Raw genomic sequence first — 16985 nt, forward strand, 5'->3', positions numbered from 1 at the left:
ACGTGATTCAACAGCACCGCAACCTGAGTCCGTTTCGACCGTGGATATCCCACTTTTGAGCCCGTCATAAGACCACAATGAATGAAGCTCAATACGATATATAGAGAGAATGGCATTTTTTGTACTAATACCATTAGCAGGTACTCGATATTGCGTGATAATGAAGAATTAACAGTTGGTTGAGGATTCAGTGATTTGCTAACACTTTCACTGCAGTGCCATATAAAGTGGAGCCTGGAGGGGCGATGTACAGCCCTTTTCCCACAGAAATTTTGCACTAGCGGATTCAAAGCGCCGACTCTTCAAAAATGGTAGTAGCATTTTCTTGAGGGGGGGCAGTTGTTTAAGAAAAGTCCTCATTTACCACCAACTCAAAACCTGGATATGCCACTGGTACAGTGACCCACAGAAAAGCTATATGTATGAAGAATGTTTCGCTTGAAAAAACAGTTACATCTTTTGGACATTTCCTGATCCATTTAAGGCATGGACAAGAATGTAGATTATATTCCAATGGCTATTTTCGCCCAGTTTGCAAAACAGAGATTTAAAGAAAGAAGTAAACTCATTCCCGACGCGCACCCTGCATTTTAAAAAGACGAAATAACTGTTTTTATCGCCTTGTTAATTGGGAGTCGGGGGGGCAGACTGGATGTGCGGGCCGGCTTCCTGCGCGACGCGCAAAGGCACGAACTACACGTACTCTTGTAATAATTCAGAGCATTTGAGTAGGTAGTTGACGCCTTTGCAAGCACTCGTGCAAGTTGACACGGTTGCTTGCCCTCATCATGCATCCATCGCGCACACAATGACAACAGGCAGCATGCAGAGCTGGAGAGTGTGGTGGTACGCTCCATTGTGAACTGGCTCGGTAGACAGAGGGATGTAACATTTGCCTCCACAATTACACTGTCAAAGGCGCTGTCAAATCAAACGTTCAACAGTGTACATGTACATGGATGACACGTTACGGAATGGACGACAGTGCAGAAAAGGCTGTGTTATATTATTCACGCAGCGTTTGCGGAATTCAGTGGTAGAGAATGCTGACCAGCTGCTTGGATCATGATAACGTTGTCAATCGCTGGCTGGATCTGTTCAAAAGTCAGCCTTGGAGTCACACTGCGGCTCACCTAAGTGTTGCTCAGTAAACTGTCTTGTACAAAATTCTGTGGATGCTGTGGATTGACGTACGTGACGTGATTGTTTCATAGTGTGACTAGTTCATACGTTAAAGACCTTGGACTGGTAACAAGGTTTTTGATCCGGTCTCGTGTCCTACCCTATACCCTATCAGACCACTGTACCAGTCATTATTGTCCTACGGGTCAGACTGTATGCTGTCCACGGAAAGTGAGTAGAGATATTTTGGTTGGTCACGCTGACTGACCTCCATGTTTTCTGCAGGTAGGCACTCTACCGTGCTGTAGCTACTGACTGTAGATTTTACTCAACCAAGAATAAATACCGTTTTATATCTGGGAATGTTATACGCCACGCCGGTTTAGTCAGCACCAGCAAACCACAGAATTCGACTGGTAGATGAAATACTCGCCGCAAACTTGCACAGGTATGTACATATGTTTTCATGTACACGTAGATTTGAGCAGCGCTACATTATGGACCAGGTTACAACTATCAAAATAATGATTGCTCAAAGCATTGTATGCACAATAGAGGAATGCATGGAAATCACCGATTCAGTGAGCGATAGTTGTGTCACAGTCATGACGCAGACAGCTGATAATGAAACAGCAAAAAGCGTTGATCGCATTGCAGTACATAGCAGATGTATAGAAACCTAAGAAAATAGAAATGGTACTTTGGCAACGTGGATAAGTTGTCGAGTGTTTCTTCGCCTGTAAATGGTTCCATGAGTCAAAATGGACCAAGGTTCTGGCTGCAGGACAAAGATTATATGCATATTGTATGCTACTTCCTGTCCATCCATCTGCTTTACGAATGCAGTAAAAAGTACTCGACTGGGATGATTGTACTTTATGGCCCGTACGATAAAATCATTACACTACTGCTAGGCGTAAATTTGAAGCATGACAAATTCTTCCATGATTTAAGTGATGGCTCTCATAAGTCAGTTGACATCTGTGAGATCGATTGACCGTAACAATCGCGTATGATCAAGTAAATGTCTGGAGGTTTACATGGGGAAAGTTCGTCGTCTAACACGGGAGAATGCTATAGTCAACCGTATCATGTGAGCTCATATCCCGGAATGTGAACACAGATCGGAAGCCGTTCTCCATTCTGCTTTGACACTTGTCAGACTTTCCTTATTTCATCCGGTCTGAGAATATACAAGCCAGAATTTGATCTCTTCACCTTCCGTCCGCACTAAGGCCAAAATAATACAGATGGCCGCTGAAAAAAAACAAGAAGTGTGCATGTATGCATACACGTATATCCTGGCTGCGATGACTTGGCATTCACTTCGCGCCGAGCACCGCATGTGTGTGTGTTAATTAATAGACTGCTTATTGATTAGCGGAATATAGCGTGTATATACTATACACGTATGTATACACATGTACATGTACATGACGTGTGAACTGCTAGAGTGAACCTAACGTCTATTTTGTAAGGCGCGGGTCAGTACAGGTGTAATGCTGAGCAGTAATTAATTATATGAGACAATGGTTTCAAGTAAAGAAGACCTGTTTTAGGACATTAAAGAACATGTACTTTTCTTGTTCTTGTCTTGTACGTACACGATATTGTTTTACGCAAACCATGTCTAAATGTGTGAAGTGACTTTCATTGAGTTCGGACATCACAGGCCAAGAAGACTGACACGTATACAAACCCAGATTCGGAAAACCTCGAGAGAGGTAGTGTGTTCGTACACGAAAGCAAAAACCAAGTAAGGTGTGCTATCCCTAGGCCTACATACGAATTAGAAGACATTGTGCCGACTCTCGCACGTCCACACTGTGTCTCTCCTCTCTGATTCTTTTTAAAAAAAACCGGTTTCAGTCGCATTTCGGGGTCAGAATTATCTGTGGCAAAATGAAGGGAAACCGTCAAAAATCAATCAAAAATCAAAAAAATCATCAAAAATCCAGCTCGAATGAGTTGTCACTGTGAGGGAAAATGAGCCTTTCCCCCTAAATTATCTTCACCACAGGAGAATGAAGACACGTCCACACTATAGGTATGTGAAACAAGCATGTCAAATGTTACAAAGAAGGCAAACGTACTACATACTGTGTATGTAGAGACGCCAGGAAAGAGCGGAAAAGTTCGGTCTGGAACTTGGAAATTGAACTGATGTATTTTTATTTATTTTATTTCGTTTTATTACACTTTTCTACTTGCTATTAGACCAAAAATTAAATATATTAAAACGTACATAAAACAATTGACATGGCACAACAACAAACAGATGACGGCTATAAAAAAAGAATATGCTTAAAAAGCCAGTGAATGGTATGATGGATCAGGTGACCGGCACCTCTTTAGAGCCATCCTACCACATGATGACCCCCCCCACAAAAAGAGCATATACGAGGTGGAAAAGACAGGTAGAAGTAGAATAAAGAAAATACAAAAAGTAGGAATGTGTTAATATCTGCAGCCAGCACAACAGGCAGTACTCGACTGCAAAGACGTATCTTGTTCAAACTCAAGTAGGATATCCTGGGAAGATGTTCAAGGAATCACGCGCACTTTTACTTTACATGAGGTTGAGATTTCGAGTGATTCAGACGTTTCCCATGGTAGAGTTGACTAGGGAATGGAGGTAGCATTTTTTTCTTACAAATGTCATTTTCGTCTAGATCTGCTGGGCTTCAGTAATAGGAAAGTCTAAAAGTAGAAATGAGTTATATTTGAAAGAGAAGAATTGTTGTCCCTCAGAAATCGTCTGACTGCTTCAAGTTTGTTTGTTTGTTTGTTTGTTTACAGATTTAGGCGTATTTCCCCAATTGCTGTCGTTCTTCGGCTTTAGTTTCCTGCAATTCAAACGCTTAGTCTCTACACTGGCTTGTACATGTACGTTATGTTATCCAATTAAACAACGCGATACTGTCAGACGCACCGACTCTTATTAAATTAGAAAGACGGTCAGATGAAACGATGACACAAATCCTCTATACACAAACGAGTACATGGCCACGGACTGGTTCAATTTGAGGCACCACAATGAAGTCTCTTAAGTACTATGGTGACAAATCTTAAAAGCTTTTTTGAGATGCGTTTATTTGCCACAAAAAATGGTAAGCTTTTTATTTAAGTGAAAGCTTTCCAAACCACAGACATCAGTAATAAGTTCTATTAGCAATATTTTAATTGAACGTTTATCTTTTGCAACAAAATCAGCGGTAACGGTTTGTAATAGTTTACTGTCCAGAATAAAACAGTTAAGTTACATGTGTGCCTTTCCTGGTAAATTGAGACTTTGGTGGGACATGTCAGATTTACTTTTTTCTTTTGCAAAAGAAAATTCAGCAGCAATGGAAAACAGTTGTTTATAGAGTGAAATTTTCTTGTAAGTGGAATGGAATTGGAATTCAGCTACCGTGTTCTCTCTTGCTCGTTCATACTATCCGAAACACTTTACCCAAACACTCCTTAAGATGATTAGTTTTGTATAAAATAAACAATGTGTAAATTAAAGACATTTATGTTCATCTCCTTTTTGTCATTTGTGGTCCATTGTGCCTGCCACTTACAACTCCTCTTATAGATTCACTTCAATATCACGATTCTTTGTGTTTCGCGACAGAGGAAGTATGCGCACGTAAAGCAAACACGAGAAAATCTTACTCACATTTTCAGTTGATAAACTTTGCTCTCCTTCGTCAAAATCAAGAAATTGAAGGGAAACCGCTCGTCACTGTTGGTTTTTTGTTTTCAGTTGTTTTTGTTTGTTTGTTTTTGTTTTTTGTTTTGTTTGAAAACTGACCGTCTGTGCACCATGTACACGACACCAAGAAACTTTTTGAGAATCTTTGGTGTACATGCACCGTAAAGGCTGATTTGTTACTTGAGGCGAAAGCGAACACGAACGCGAAATCGTGACGTCAGGTCAAATATTAGCACTGCGTATTTGCAAAAGTTGAACACTTTTCAACTGGAGCGAAATTTTGCTGCAGATTTTCATGACGTCAAATTGGCTTCATTTTACATTCGTCATAAGCATAAACTGGCCTTAGTGCGTAAGTTCTGCATGATTGGCCATATCACAACCCAAATCAGCGTCGTAATTGTCGGGATTGATGTGATAAAAGTGTTGTTTGTCTTTTCCCCCACTGATTTGGTACGTACTGACGTCCTACCAAGATCCTGAGTATTACAAAGTGGGTGTGCAGTTTTCCTCGTAGAGTCCATTGTAGTAGACAAAAAGTGATTGTAGGAGCATCTCCGGATTTGAACTGCAGAAACAAAACGTAAAAGCAAAGGTGACACTTAGGTCAAACGTTGTAGGAAATTCCGGGGAACTTTTAAACACAATATTCAGGCAAAGGTTAAAGGCAAACCTCGTATAGACCAGAGGATGATCGCTCAAATTGTTACAAACCGTGATCCCCACTTTAGGACCACACAATTTTTGTCAGATAACACGCATAATATTACAAAAAAGCCAATTTGGAATGTTGCACACTTTGTCAAGAATATATTAAATTTGGCAACGGTTTTACGATCCGGAAACCGAGCAAATAAGGATTACATCATCTAGTATCAACCAATGAAATTCGTCGCTGATCATCCTCTTTCACGTCTTCGTATAATGATACGTAAATCAAGATGGCGGCGACCGTAGAAGACGAGGATTTGTCGGAAACGCAGCCGAAGTTTTGTTGTATGCATGTTTACACGGATGAATGTGGGAAGCTTATAACTTTTTAAAGTTCAGGTTGCAGGAAGTGTATCAGCGGCGGTTACCAGTGGACGTTGATTCCTGACACAGTTGAGGCGAAAATTGTTGCAAAGTTTGCCCCAACACACCAAGTGATTTGAGCAACGTGGCAAACGATTCGGCCCACCCCTGACGAAATGAAGCCGGTTATCACCGTCGTTGGTTCCAGGGGTTTTGTAAAGTAAATAAAATACGACGGGCCCAGGGCAAAAAACTACAGAAGATGCCGATAATGGTAAATTTTGTCTTTCGTTTGTATCGTTAGTTGTAGTTAGTTAGTAGTTAGTTATGAATTTAATAAAGTATGACACGACTAAATATGAACTGGTACTCTCTCCCCTGTCCTCCACGACGGTACTTGACAATTCCGTGCACTTCTACAGTTTAATTTACTGTGTTTGTGTTTTTTTAAGTGAGGTTTTAACGATTAGGCCTCTGTCAATTTGTACATGTACCTCAATGGTTTCACTGGACAATGTTTGAGGTACATTTAGCTGGGTTAACAAGATGGCTGACATCCAACATGTGCATAAGAGTGACAAATTCTCCACAAGAGGGTGGTCTGGAATTTTTCCCGAACTTAGAAAAAAGCTTTCTCATAATTAGTTAATATTTTACCTTGCATGAAAGTTAATTTTTTTTCCAGAAACAAGTACTAGGCCTACTTCATTTGAATCAGTTGAGATTTTACAAATTTTTCTTTCTGTTACAGATGTGCTTGAAATTCTAAGTTAGTAAACAGCCGCACTGGAAACTCCAACTGTTTCCCATGGTTTTTCAACCTGCCATGTCATGTGGATTTTTATTTCAGCAGGAGATGCTGACTCTATGCATATGACGAGGATACTTCAGGCTCATCCTCAAAGAAGAAAATACTTCTGAGGTCCAGTTTATCATCAACAAAGTCTCACCAGGAGAGGAGTCATGTGCTGCCAAGCGAATGTATAATCTGTCGACGGAACTGGTACACACGGGACAGGAGAACTGGAGCACGGGACAGGAGAACTGGATCGTGACGGAAGGTTCCTCTTTCGAAATGTGAACAGCTACATGCACAAACCTTCCTTGCAGCAGCAGAGAAGCAACATCATCAGCGCATTCTCACTCAGGTGAAGGGGAGGGACATGGTCGCCATTGAGGTGCAGTATCACAAGAGCTGTTACAAGGAATTTACACGGTGTGTAACGGTAACAAAGGCAACGACAGGTGACAGTGACCTCAGTTATGCACCGTCATACAAAACGTTTTCTGAGACAGTAATCGAGCCAAGAATAACAAGAAATCTAGAAGTTTTGAGGCTTACAACATGAAATAAGCTGTTTGTTAAGGCAGTGAATGATATTCAGAATATGGATGCGTCCTCATACAAGACTTTCAGCCTAAAAAGAAAACTGAAAGGGAAGATTCCCTCAGCTGAATTTTATTCAGCCTGGAAACCAGAATGAGAGTGACATTGTGTGCACAAATGAGCTGCAGGTGACAAACATTGCTGAATATGCCATGGCTCTCGGCATCAGTAGCAGTAGTGATGACGATATGGGTGATGGCAGTGATTCGTCCACAATTGCTACTCCTGCAGTCCCTTCACTTCATGGCTCCGCTGGAACAAGCAATGCAGCACCGAGTGTCGAGTAACCGTTTTACCAGTCTCGCCTTCATCTCTTATTCCATGCCTCACAGTGTCCTCTTAAAATAATTTTCTGTTGAAAATACACTCTTCTTTATGAACAGTTCGTATACAGTTGTAAGAATATATTCATGGACAGGCATTTTACTTATTAATAAATTTGTCAAAATATATGTTAACAGAATGGATTAAAATATCGTGTACATGTATTGCATTTTTACCTTGAAGTAAACCCGTTTGCACATGCACAGTTAGTTCTTGAAACAGAAACGCTCAAGAGAGCAAGCAGGTAGAAAGTGTATTGGAATATAAACATGTAGACAGTCATGATACTTGTGATGGCAAATAACATGCAGCCTTCTTGGCCAAGTCTAATTGAATATTCAAAAGGTAACTTTTATTTTAATCTGGATTTCCTTGTCTTACATGTTCTCTGTTTACATTGGAAGGCTGTCATTATGCATGCACACGTACATGTGCAGCGAGTTAACAGAGCCCAAGGGATGGCCTTTACTTCAATCCAATTCTCCAATTTCAAAAATTATTTTCAAAATTCACCTCTCTTTTCATAAGATACTGTGAGAAATCAATTTTGGGAAATAAAGTCGAAATCAATCAAGTCTCCCCACTCCTCCCGTCGCCCCTCACCCATCCTCTTTAATGGACCACAAACATTGAATCCCTGTCATACAGGGAAAGTCATAAGTGGCTTAAGATTATTGATTAACACAGTACCAAATGAAATGAGAATGAATTAGAAAAGATTAAAATTAAAAAAGATTGAATTAAAGTAAAATGGGGGGTGGGTATTGTTAAACTCCGCCCACCTTATTAATGTCTACTGAGATCCCTTGTTAGAAGTTTAAGCCAAGTTCATGTTCTACTTGCACGTAAAACTCAGCCTTGGGGAAACTACATCTGCATGTAGTGGAACGTTCGCGACCCTTTTTGGCAGGAACTGTACATTGACTGGTTCCCGTATTTCCCTCATGCCTTCTTTAGCAACGGTTCGGCCCGGCGGGAACCAGTGTGATGCACTGCGCACCTGTTTTCATCACCGCGATTCGCAAACGTTCGTTATAAATGGGTCGTCAACAATGGTTTTGCAGGCAACGGAGTCGGGAAAACCATTCGTTGTAAGAGGAATTTCGTACAATGGGATTTCGCTGTAACAGATTTTTCCCCATAGACCCATAGAGGTGTGCACGTTTACGCCGGGACCACAGACTTGTGTTTGTTTAACCAGAATTTCGTTAAAGCCGATTTGGTAATAACAAGAGTCGACTGTATTTAGATATAAAACATTAACTCTCTCCAAAAGCTCTTCATTTTGATCTTTGATTTAACCCCTTTAAAGTTTGACACAATGAAAAAAACTAAATTATTTGAGAATTCATAAAATATTCACGGATGACATTATCTTGACGTCATTTTGGGTTCCTGTATTTATAAAACACTGTAGTTTGCAGTTCATCGGAACCAATCTTTTGCAGGATGTATAGTTTGCATTCTGAAATCATTCACTTTACCTAGTGCTAATCATCCGTTTCTTACATATAGTCCATCCCGCAGAAATCCTGCGAAAGTCGTCGAGTAATTCTTTACACACAACAGACAGACGAACAAACGGAGCCGGAAACATAACATTGGCAGAGGAACAACGTGTTAATGAATTGATAATGGCAAATCTTTTGTATGCGAAAAAGTTCCATGCATTGAAAATTCTCATTTTGGGGAATGGAAATCTGAGTGAATGCGTGTGGCACGATTTGTGTTCCTTACGGCTCAAGCTTTCCTGAGGCTGTCCGTGTTAAGAGAAAACTTGACATTGACTTGTTGGGCCATACTCCGAGCTGCATGAAAAGAAGGTTTATCTTATACTTCGGTATTTCGGTTTCTGTGGGTAATTATAGGGAACAATGGTCCCATGATTGTCGTTGAACCAGACACGGGCTGTGGAACCACCGGTCGAAATATTTGGTGAGCTTGGAGCAAAGGCAAAATTGGGGGGGGGGGTATTCTGTCATTATGGACGTCTGTTTTCTTTAGTCTGTTTGGCAATTAATTCTCAGCGTGATGTGTACGTGTAAGCAGGTGATGACACAGCTCGTGTTCCACACCAAGCGGCATCCTGGGTTTGTCTCTTGAGGAATTTGATGTATCGGTTACGCCTCACATGGCTTGCTTTCTGTTGGAGGTTGGCTTGCTTCTTTCAGCGCCGGAGACGCCGTCGCGTTTATGGGCAATCGCTTGCATACGTAAGCACATAACTTCGCAAATCGGAGGTAAATAAAAGTGGGCCTTTTTTAATTGCAACATGCCGACAGCACACCCTCTGACTTGGGGGGGGGAAGTGTCGACCATTTTTTTCACCACGAGTAATTCCTACCTTCGCGTGTCTCCATAACTTTCAACCTTCACAATCGGTGGCGACTGTTCGGCGTTAAATTCTGACATTCCTAATTTTAATCTATGAAAGACCGGAAACAATCTTATGTTGTGAATTACGCAATGCACATATTAATGTACTCACTGCCACGTCATACAACTTCGAAATGTCTTAAATTTAAAACAAGTTTTGGATCTTCTTGTCAGAATTCGACATTTTCGTTACATTCACCAAATTCAAATGACAAGTGCACGGTCAAATTGAATACCCAAAGACGAGTTCTAGGCAACACGAGACGCCGCAGCGTAGAACTAACCTGATAAGTTACAGCGGAAAGAAAAATACAGATCGAGAAGCCCAAATTTGCAACAAGGTGAAATTGGAATATGTTTATGCATGTATTTCATTTCAATTGGGAAAACATATACGGTATTAAAGAAACTGGCACATATTAACATTGGAAAGGGACGATTTCATAAATAAAGGTAGGATTGAATACAATGTTTAGAAGAAACCACCTACGTAGAGAATGTTCAAGCAGACATTTTGGGAGCTGAACTGGTGCATTCCTTTCTTGAAAACCCGTCAGAACTTTCACGTTAATGTATGCTAATCTAACAGGAGTTTCTATTTTAGTTCAGAATGAGGAATGTTTTTTGACAGAGCACAAAGAAATTTTTGAGCGGAAGAAATCAGGAATTGTGAATAGAATATGAACGTGTAACTTACTCATGTTTTGCCAAGTCTTCACGCCAGACTTACTGTGAATCTGTTACAGAAATCAGGTCCATGCTTTCTGTAGTCTTTTATGTTTATATTGTTCGTTTGTGTGTTTTTATTTTATTTCAGATTGAATGGATATGTGAAAGGAGATTAGAATATGCACTGTGTCACAAATTTATGGTTGCGTTTAATTTATCCAACTTGGCAATATACAGTATGCAGGTTCACTGCGTGAAGCTGCACCACATTGATCGTGCCTTGATTAGACCAAGTTCCGCGTAATGGGAAAATCTACAACATTTATTGATCATTTGCACTGACGTTGTTATAATGCCCATTAAGCTCTTTGATCCACCATCTTTGATACCAGGCGGTATCTGAACGAATGTTCACTATGAAGGCCGGAGTAGGAGCCTCAAAATAGCGGGTATCGAAGAGGGAATATTGTGGGTAGCATGATCCTCGATGCACAGTATGTGTCCATGTCAAATTAATGTGCTGTTTGGTGTATATGCAGATTTGTTGCCATGTAGTTATTATGCAAAATTATGATGGTTTAGACAACCCAAAGGTGACTGTTTAGGTAAATGTACACTAACATGATCATAGACCCTTTTTCCGATGTCAGCGTGGTTTTCCTGCAAGCATCAAACGCTACAGTGTGACGAATGATAACATACAGGATTACAGCCATTTTAGAGACAACTGACAACGTAGTACAATTTCCACATGAAATCTCGATAACATTTTCTTCTGCTTAGAATGAGCCATTAACGAAAAGCGGCAACAATCGGCGCGAAATCAAAATGGACAGGATGCCCACCCCAATTAAGTTATTATTGCTTTCGCCTGTCGACTGGTGCTCAGATTGTTCTGTTTGCACGAGAAATGGCTTAACAGCACTTTGTGGTACGTTTCATGGCATCGATGCGCGGTTGGATGGAGACGACGAGCATATATGCACAGTTGTAATACAGACTGGTCTTATTGAAAATGATTAGGTCACCTCTAAATCGTGGCACGATCACATTTGTAGTTGAATGCAATAAGTAGGCCTAGATATTCCTATCACTTGTAGTTCATGCTTTCTGCAAGGTGGTCCATGCCAGTCACATCGTGCGTAATGGAACGACGTTGCACATTGTACTTTAAGGACTAACTCGCAGTTGCTTTGTAAATCATTTGCATTTTGCACGAGGAGGTGCATGTGTAGACAGGTTGAGGCATGCGCATAGTCCGCAATAAACACTCGCTTGCTTGAGTGCCGGAAATTAACGCAGCTTTGTTTTTGTCGAAGCGGTCTTTAGCTTAGTGCTTTACATCGAGCACGTGTTTCGCTCACTCGTCTGTTGGTGTCCAGTTGGTTCGGTACTCTACCAAGGTCCAAAGATCAGATTGTTGCATTCGGTCTTCAAACTGTCAGGTGTTGGTACGCCTGTGCGCCAGCCTAGCAATGGGTCCCCTCATGTGTAGATGTACACTGATCTTTGTGGGTGAGAAAGATAATTGACTGTATAAGATCCCCCAAATTTCAACTGTAGGTCTGTCCTGAGCGTGTCGACGGTGTATTACTGTACATGTACATGCATAGCGTCACAATCGTATTGTTGCTCACATCCTAGATGCAAATGTTAGATACAGGATTGCCGCCATGTCTATGAAGGCTCAACACACCAGTCGAGTGCAAATTCATTATTCTCATCCCATCTTCCCAGAGGGGCCAGCTAGATGCGAAAACAAGAGGAAATTGATTGCATTGCTTGTCTGTGCCTCCAACCATCCTCGATGGCACAACCCATGCGTCCCCTTGCCCGCCCCTTCTGTGCAGTGAAATACATTATTGTAAAGGATTCAAAATTGAATTAATCCTGTTAGCCTTTCTTTCATGATGTTGCAAATCGAAAAGGATCGTTGGACCCGAATGCATTGGGTTCTCTTTTAAAATAAATCAGCAGACGTACGTACCGTACTTGTAGTGACCTTAGTGTACAGAAGATCATCCCATCCCGTATGGTATGGGCTGATAAAATGCTCACACCAGGCCTTGCCTTGATCAGGCAACAGATGCAATAGTTTACATATACATGTACATTGTATATCGATCTGTTGCAATGATGTATCATTTATTTTTCTGCACCTCGCCTCGTTAGGCTCGGCGATTTAGGCATTTTCATAAAATGGCGCTCGGATCATCTCACATTACCCGGGGGACGTATTTCAAGAGCATTTCAAAGATATCCAGTGACCGCCAATTGTTTACGTGTGTCAACGAGTATTTTTGCCATTGTTTTAGAATTTGGAATTACGTTGCTCGTTTCAGTGGGTGTTTATGCACTCGCGTAAACGCACTTAGATGCATGTTTGCCCCTCGTCTCAAGGTATGGCTTTGTATGTATAAAGAGTGAAAAGTCACGCTATTTGAGTAAAAACTGTCCGACTGAAAGTTTCAAAATAGTGTAGTATTTACTATGAATGGTCTAGTCCCTAGTGTCCCTCTTTTGAAGTTCATGTATTAAGACTTACTCCAAGTGGCAGCACCCCCATCATCCATATACTTCGCTGCATGATTATGATTCAAATTCACTGTTTCCCGGGGGCCTATTTTAATTAAAGCTTGAACAGGCACTGATTTCCTTTGGAAACAGAGTAAAATCTGCTTAGCTTGATTAACGCGTAGGCTTACGTAATTATCCTTTACCCGTTGTTTACAAAAAAATTGTACATGAAGGTACATTTAAATGTATATAGGGGAATGAATTATGTTGATGGTGCATAAATTTATAATTGCTTCCTGCATAATCAACGTACATATATTATTGAAATCATGACCTGAGGCCTAGATGCAATCGTTTTACAGCAGAAGGGGTGATACGGATTTCCGATAATACCATTCTCTATAGGAGTTAAATTCCCAGCTTTGACATGTAGCATAATTCTCAAAGCTAGAGTGCAGCCTCGTTTTCATTTTTATTTTAAGAATATGGTACACAAAATCTTGTACCTCAGAACCCATTACTGTGCACGATGGCATTATTCATGGTTCTCCCGGCGGCTATTTTTGTTTTCGTATTAGTTTCCAATAGTGTGAAGTCCACTTTATTATCTGCAACACGAATCTGGCACATGTATCCTTGGTTTTCAATCGGGCCGACGATATCCGTGCAAGTCACTTAAATTCTGCTGGCAAGGTCCCAGGGGTATATCTCCAAAGAGTATGCTCCGAATCCCCGTAACTTCCATGGCTGATCGCGTATCGCCGCTCTATACAAACTCGGGCGTGTGCAGCGCGCGTTTGGACGCACAATGCTGCGGCCATGGTAACCGAGGACGGGATTGACACCAAAAAATCCACCATGTGTTTTGCCAGTGGCAGATATCAAGAGAGCTTTTTGAAGAATCTGGGGTGTCTTCCATTCTCCACTGTGTGACCAGGCCTTCGCCGCGTTAAGGGGACAGTTTATTTTTGTTAGGAATGTCGGAACCAGGTTTGGGTGCCAAGAAAAACAAACACTATAGTCAATTATCTGCTCCCGATTTTTCAACCTGAGAATCTGCTGTTCGAAAACTAAACGCATGGAATTACGATTTAGGAAAAATTCAAAATGAAAGTTCACAGCACTGGCGACAGGGTTTGTTTTACCTTATTTGTACAATTATCTAATTATCTATCTCAAGAATGTGTTGCTCTCGTTTTGCTGCTTATATGTTCACTGCATTTAATACATCCGTCAGAATTTGCAGTCATATAATATACCCATGTAATTCCTGCATATCGCCTGGCTCATCACGAGCACATGTATTTCGTCACAGCCACGACAAACAACTTAAGACAGTGAAGCCAAAATTACTCCGATCCTGTTGAAATTAAAACGTAAACATGTCGATACAAAAAGACGATCCCTGTATTGCTCCGGCTTTTGTTTATGGAAAAGCGCAACTTGCTTGTGCGCAGCGCTGTCGATAAATCGACAAGTATGATAATGAGTCGAAACCGAAAGAAAAACACCACTGTTTGGGATGGCGGAAACGCACGGGCGCAGGACATGCATCGTCCTGGTAGACGGCCGGCTGGTTTCCAGGAAGTCCAACTACCCGTTCCCGCTCGGTTGCCGGACACAGCGCTATGGTTGGAGTTCCGCTCCTTGATTTGTCATATGCCGGCTAAATTATTAATTTCAGTCGGGTCTATAGGAGTACTGTTGGCTTTTTACTTGTCCAAAAAATGCAGGGTAACGAGATCCGTATGGAGACAGATTGGCCAGGTGTTCTTATCTGCCGGGATTTTCAAACGAAAACTACCCCGTACATGTACACAGCATTCATTCTCTCTACCCAAAAAGCCTTCGGGCTAAGTCTACATATACTCCTACATTCTTCGCGTTTCTGTGTGCCCGTTTTTGTCAAACAGATTTCGGTCATTTTTTTTGGAGATGTGTTTTGCCTACAATATTTTGATTTGTTCTTTCGGCCGAATTCATTGAGAGTTTCGGTGACCTTTTGTTCTCTCAGCACGATGGATTTAATGACTGAGTAGGTACATGTTCCTAATTAATTTGTACTGTGGTACTTGAACAGGTGCGTGGCACTCATGGTTATTCATTCCAGTTTCCGTCCACTTTCGCGTAGAGCAAAGTCCAGGCCATGAATGCGCTCAACGTCTCCGTCAAAGTCGACCAGATCCCGGGCAATTCCGTAGCCCCCACGGTTACAGATTTAAAAGGCCGTAGTAGAGCGGAGTAGAATACGGTTTGAGCAGGGGAAACCAAGTGTTCATGTTCCCAAGCCCCCAAAGCAGCGTCTATGCTCGTGTCACTGTCGTGTGGACGCTTGGCAACGCAAGAGAGTCATTTACAGCTGGGTGCCTTCGAAATGCAAGCCGGGTATCATGAATTTGCTTGTTTCCTTCTCTCGATGGCCACTTGTAAATCCGAGAAGTACGAGCCTACATTGAAAAAATGACAGGTCTGCTCTTTGTGGGGGCTTTCCAGGTTAATGTTGAAGAGAGAAATGTAATCGCCAGTGACCGGCAACTGCGCACGTGAGCGGGTCACTTGTGAGAGAAAAAAAGGCATGTCCTAACCTAGGTGACTATCTTCCACTGATTATGTGTTCTTTCTGTGTGTATTGGACGGGGGAGATTTGGTGTGGGAAGTTTTGGGCGCCGAGACTTCTAGAGTGCACGCAGAACGTACGTATAAGCAACGTCATGAGAAATGTGTACTTCGGGTATATATTGCACATTGTGAAGTTTGTAGATCTGGATCGTTTGAGACGCCATGCTCTTACCTGATTTGCCGCCGTACAATAATGTGACGCAAAACGCCAGTATATTTAAGCAAGTGTCAGCCTCGAGCCTTAAAAACTTAAATGTCGTCATACAGCAATGGTGTAAACTGTTTGTTTTTTTTCCTCCAATACTTCTGAAGTAAAATAGCAAAATTATACCGACATACCGAAGTTACGGTAGTTTACATTCTCCTAGTCTGACCACTAGCACAGCGACATGTAGATCTCGGCTTGCTTTGACCTTTGTCAACATGTATCGAGATATTTTCGGTAAGTAGACGGTCAGGCGGTACATAGCACATACTTTAGCATTCTAAAGTACGCACGCGCCTAGCGCAAACCTGCAGCTGAATCAATAGGCTGCTTGAATTCCGTGTGTCGTTGAGGTCTTTTCCGACAATAACCATTAAAGTGCACCTCATGGACGAACGTCCGCAACTGGGGCAAGTACGCAAAAAGTGCACGAGCCGATATAATTTTCTGTAGTGACTGCTAAACACAACTCTTTTTCCACTTCCGCGTGAGTGTGGTCGAGGTCTCATTGCAAACGGATGGGATAGATGACGCAAGCTTCGTGCCCTCCAGCTCGGCCATGACAAAAGCACTTGGGCGCAAAGTTGGAAAAACCAGCCAGCACACCGACGTCTTTATTGGTGTAGAGAATGCCACCTCCCGTTGAGTTTTCGCTTCACACTCTCCTCGCTTGCATTCTCCCAGAGTGCATTTGTATTTTTTTACCCCGACGAAGTATCATGTTACATTTTCCTGCTGAAACCGGGGGAAATTAAGATATGAACATGAAAAGGACCCGTGGTATGGAATGTTTAGCCCTGACAATTCCAAATCGTCCGATTTCAATATGATTTTACATTCACCCTAGGGGGTTAGCGATTTTTCTCTTCTTTAAATTAATCATCCCGCCCGTTGTACTTTCCATCTTCGTGTTTGATATTTCGGACGTTTAGGGTTTTTGTTGGATGCCATGCTATTGCAAATTTTCTTACTCATGAGCAAAACAGTGACTTTATTTCAAGTATCGAACCCATTTGCTTCGGTCACTCATCGTTGTGGTAAGCAAACATCGT

The 16985-nt window shown here is 41.7% G+C and overlaps 1 protein-coding gene across 2 annotated transcripts in view; it reads left to right on the forward strand.

Moving 5' to 3' along the window:
• Positions 1-757: 757 nt before the first annotated feature.
• Positions 758-16985, forward strand: part of LOC110976139 (short transient receptor potential channel 4-like) — a 49519-nt gene continuing 33291 nt past the window's right edge. For both annotated transcript variants that reach the window (XM_087133204.1, XM_087133206.1), the window contains exon 1: positions 758-1570. The gene's annotated coding sequence lies outside the window, so the exon portion shown is untranslated. The remainder of the gene's footprint in view (positions 1571-16985) is intronic.

Source organism: Acanthaster planci, linkage group LG02 (genome assembly GCF_054643075.1).
Source record: "Acanthaster planci isolate LZ-2023a linkage group LG02, COTS_SCS, whole genome shotgun sequence".
NCBI lineage: Eukaryota > Metazoa > Echinodermata > Asteroidea > Valvatida > Acanthasteridae > Acanthaster > Acanthaster planci.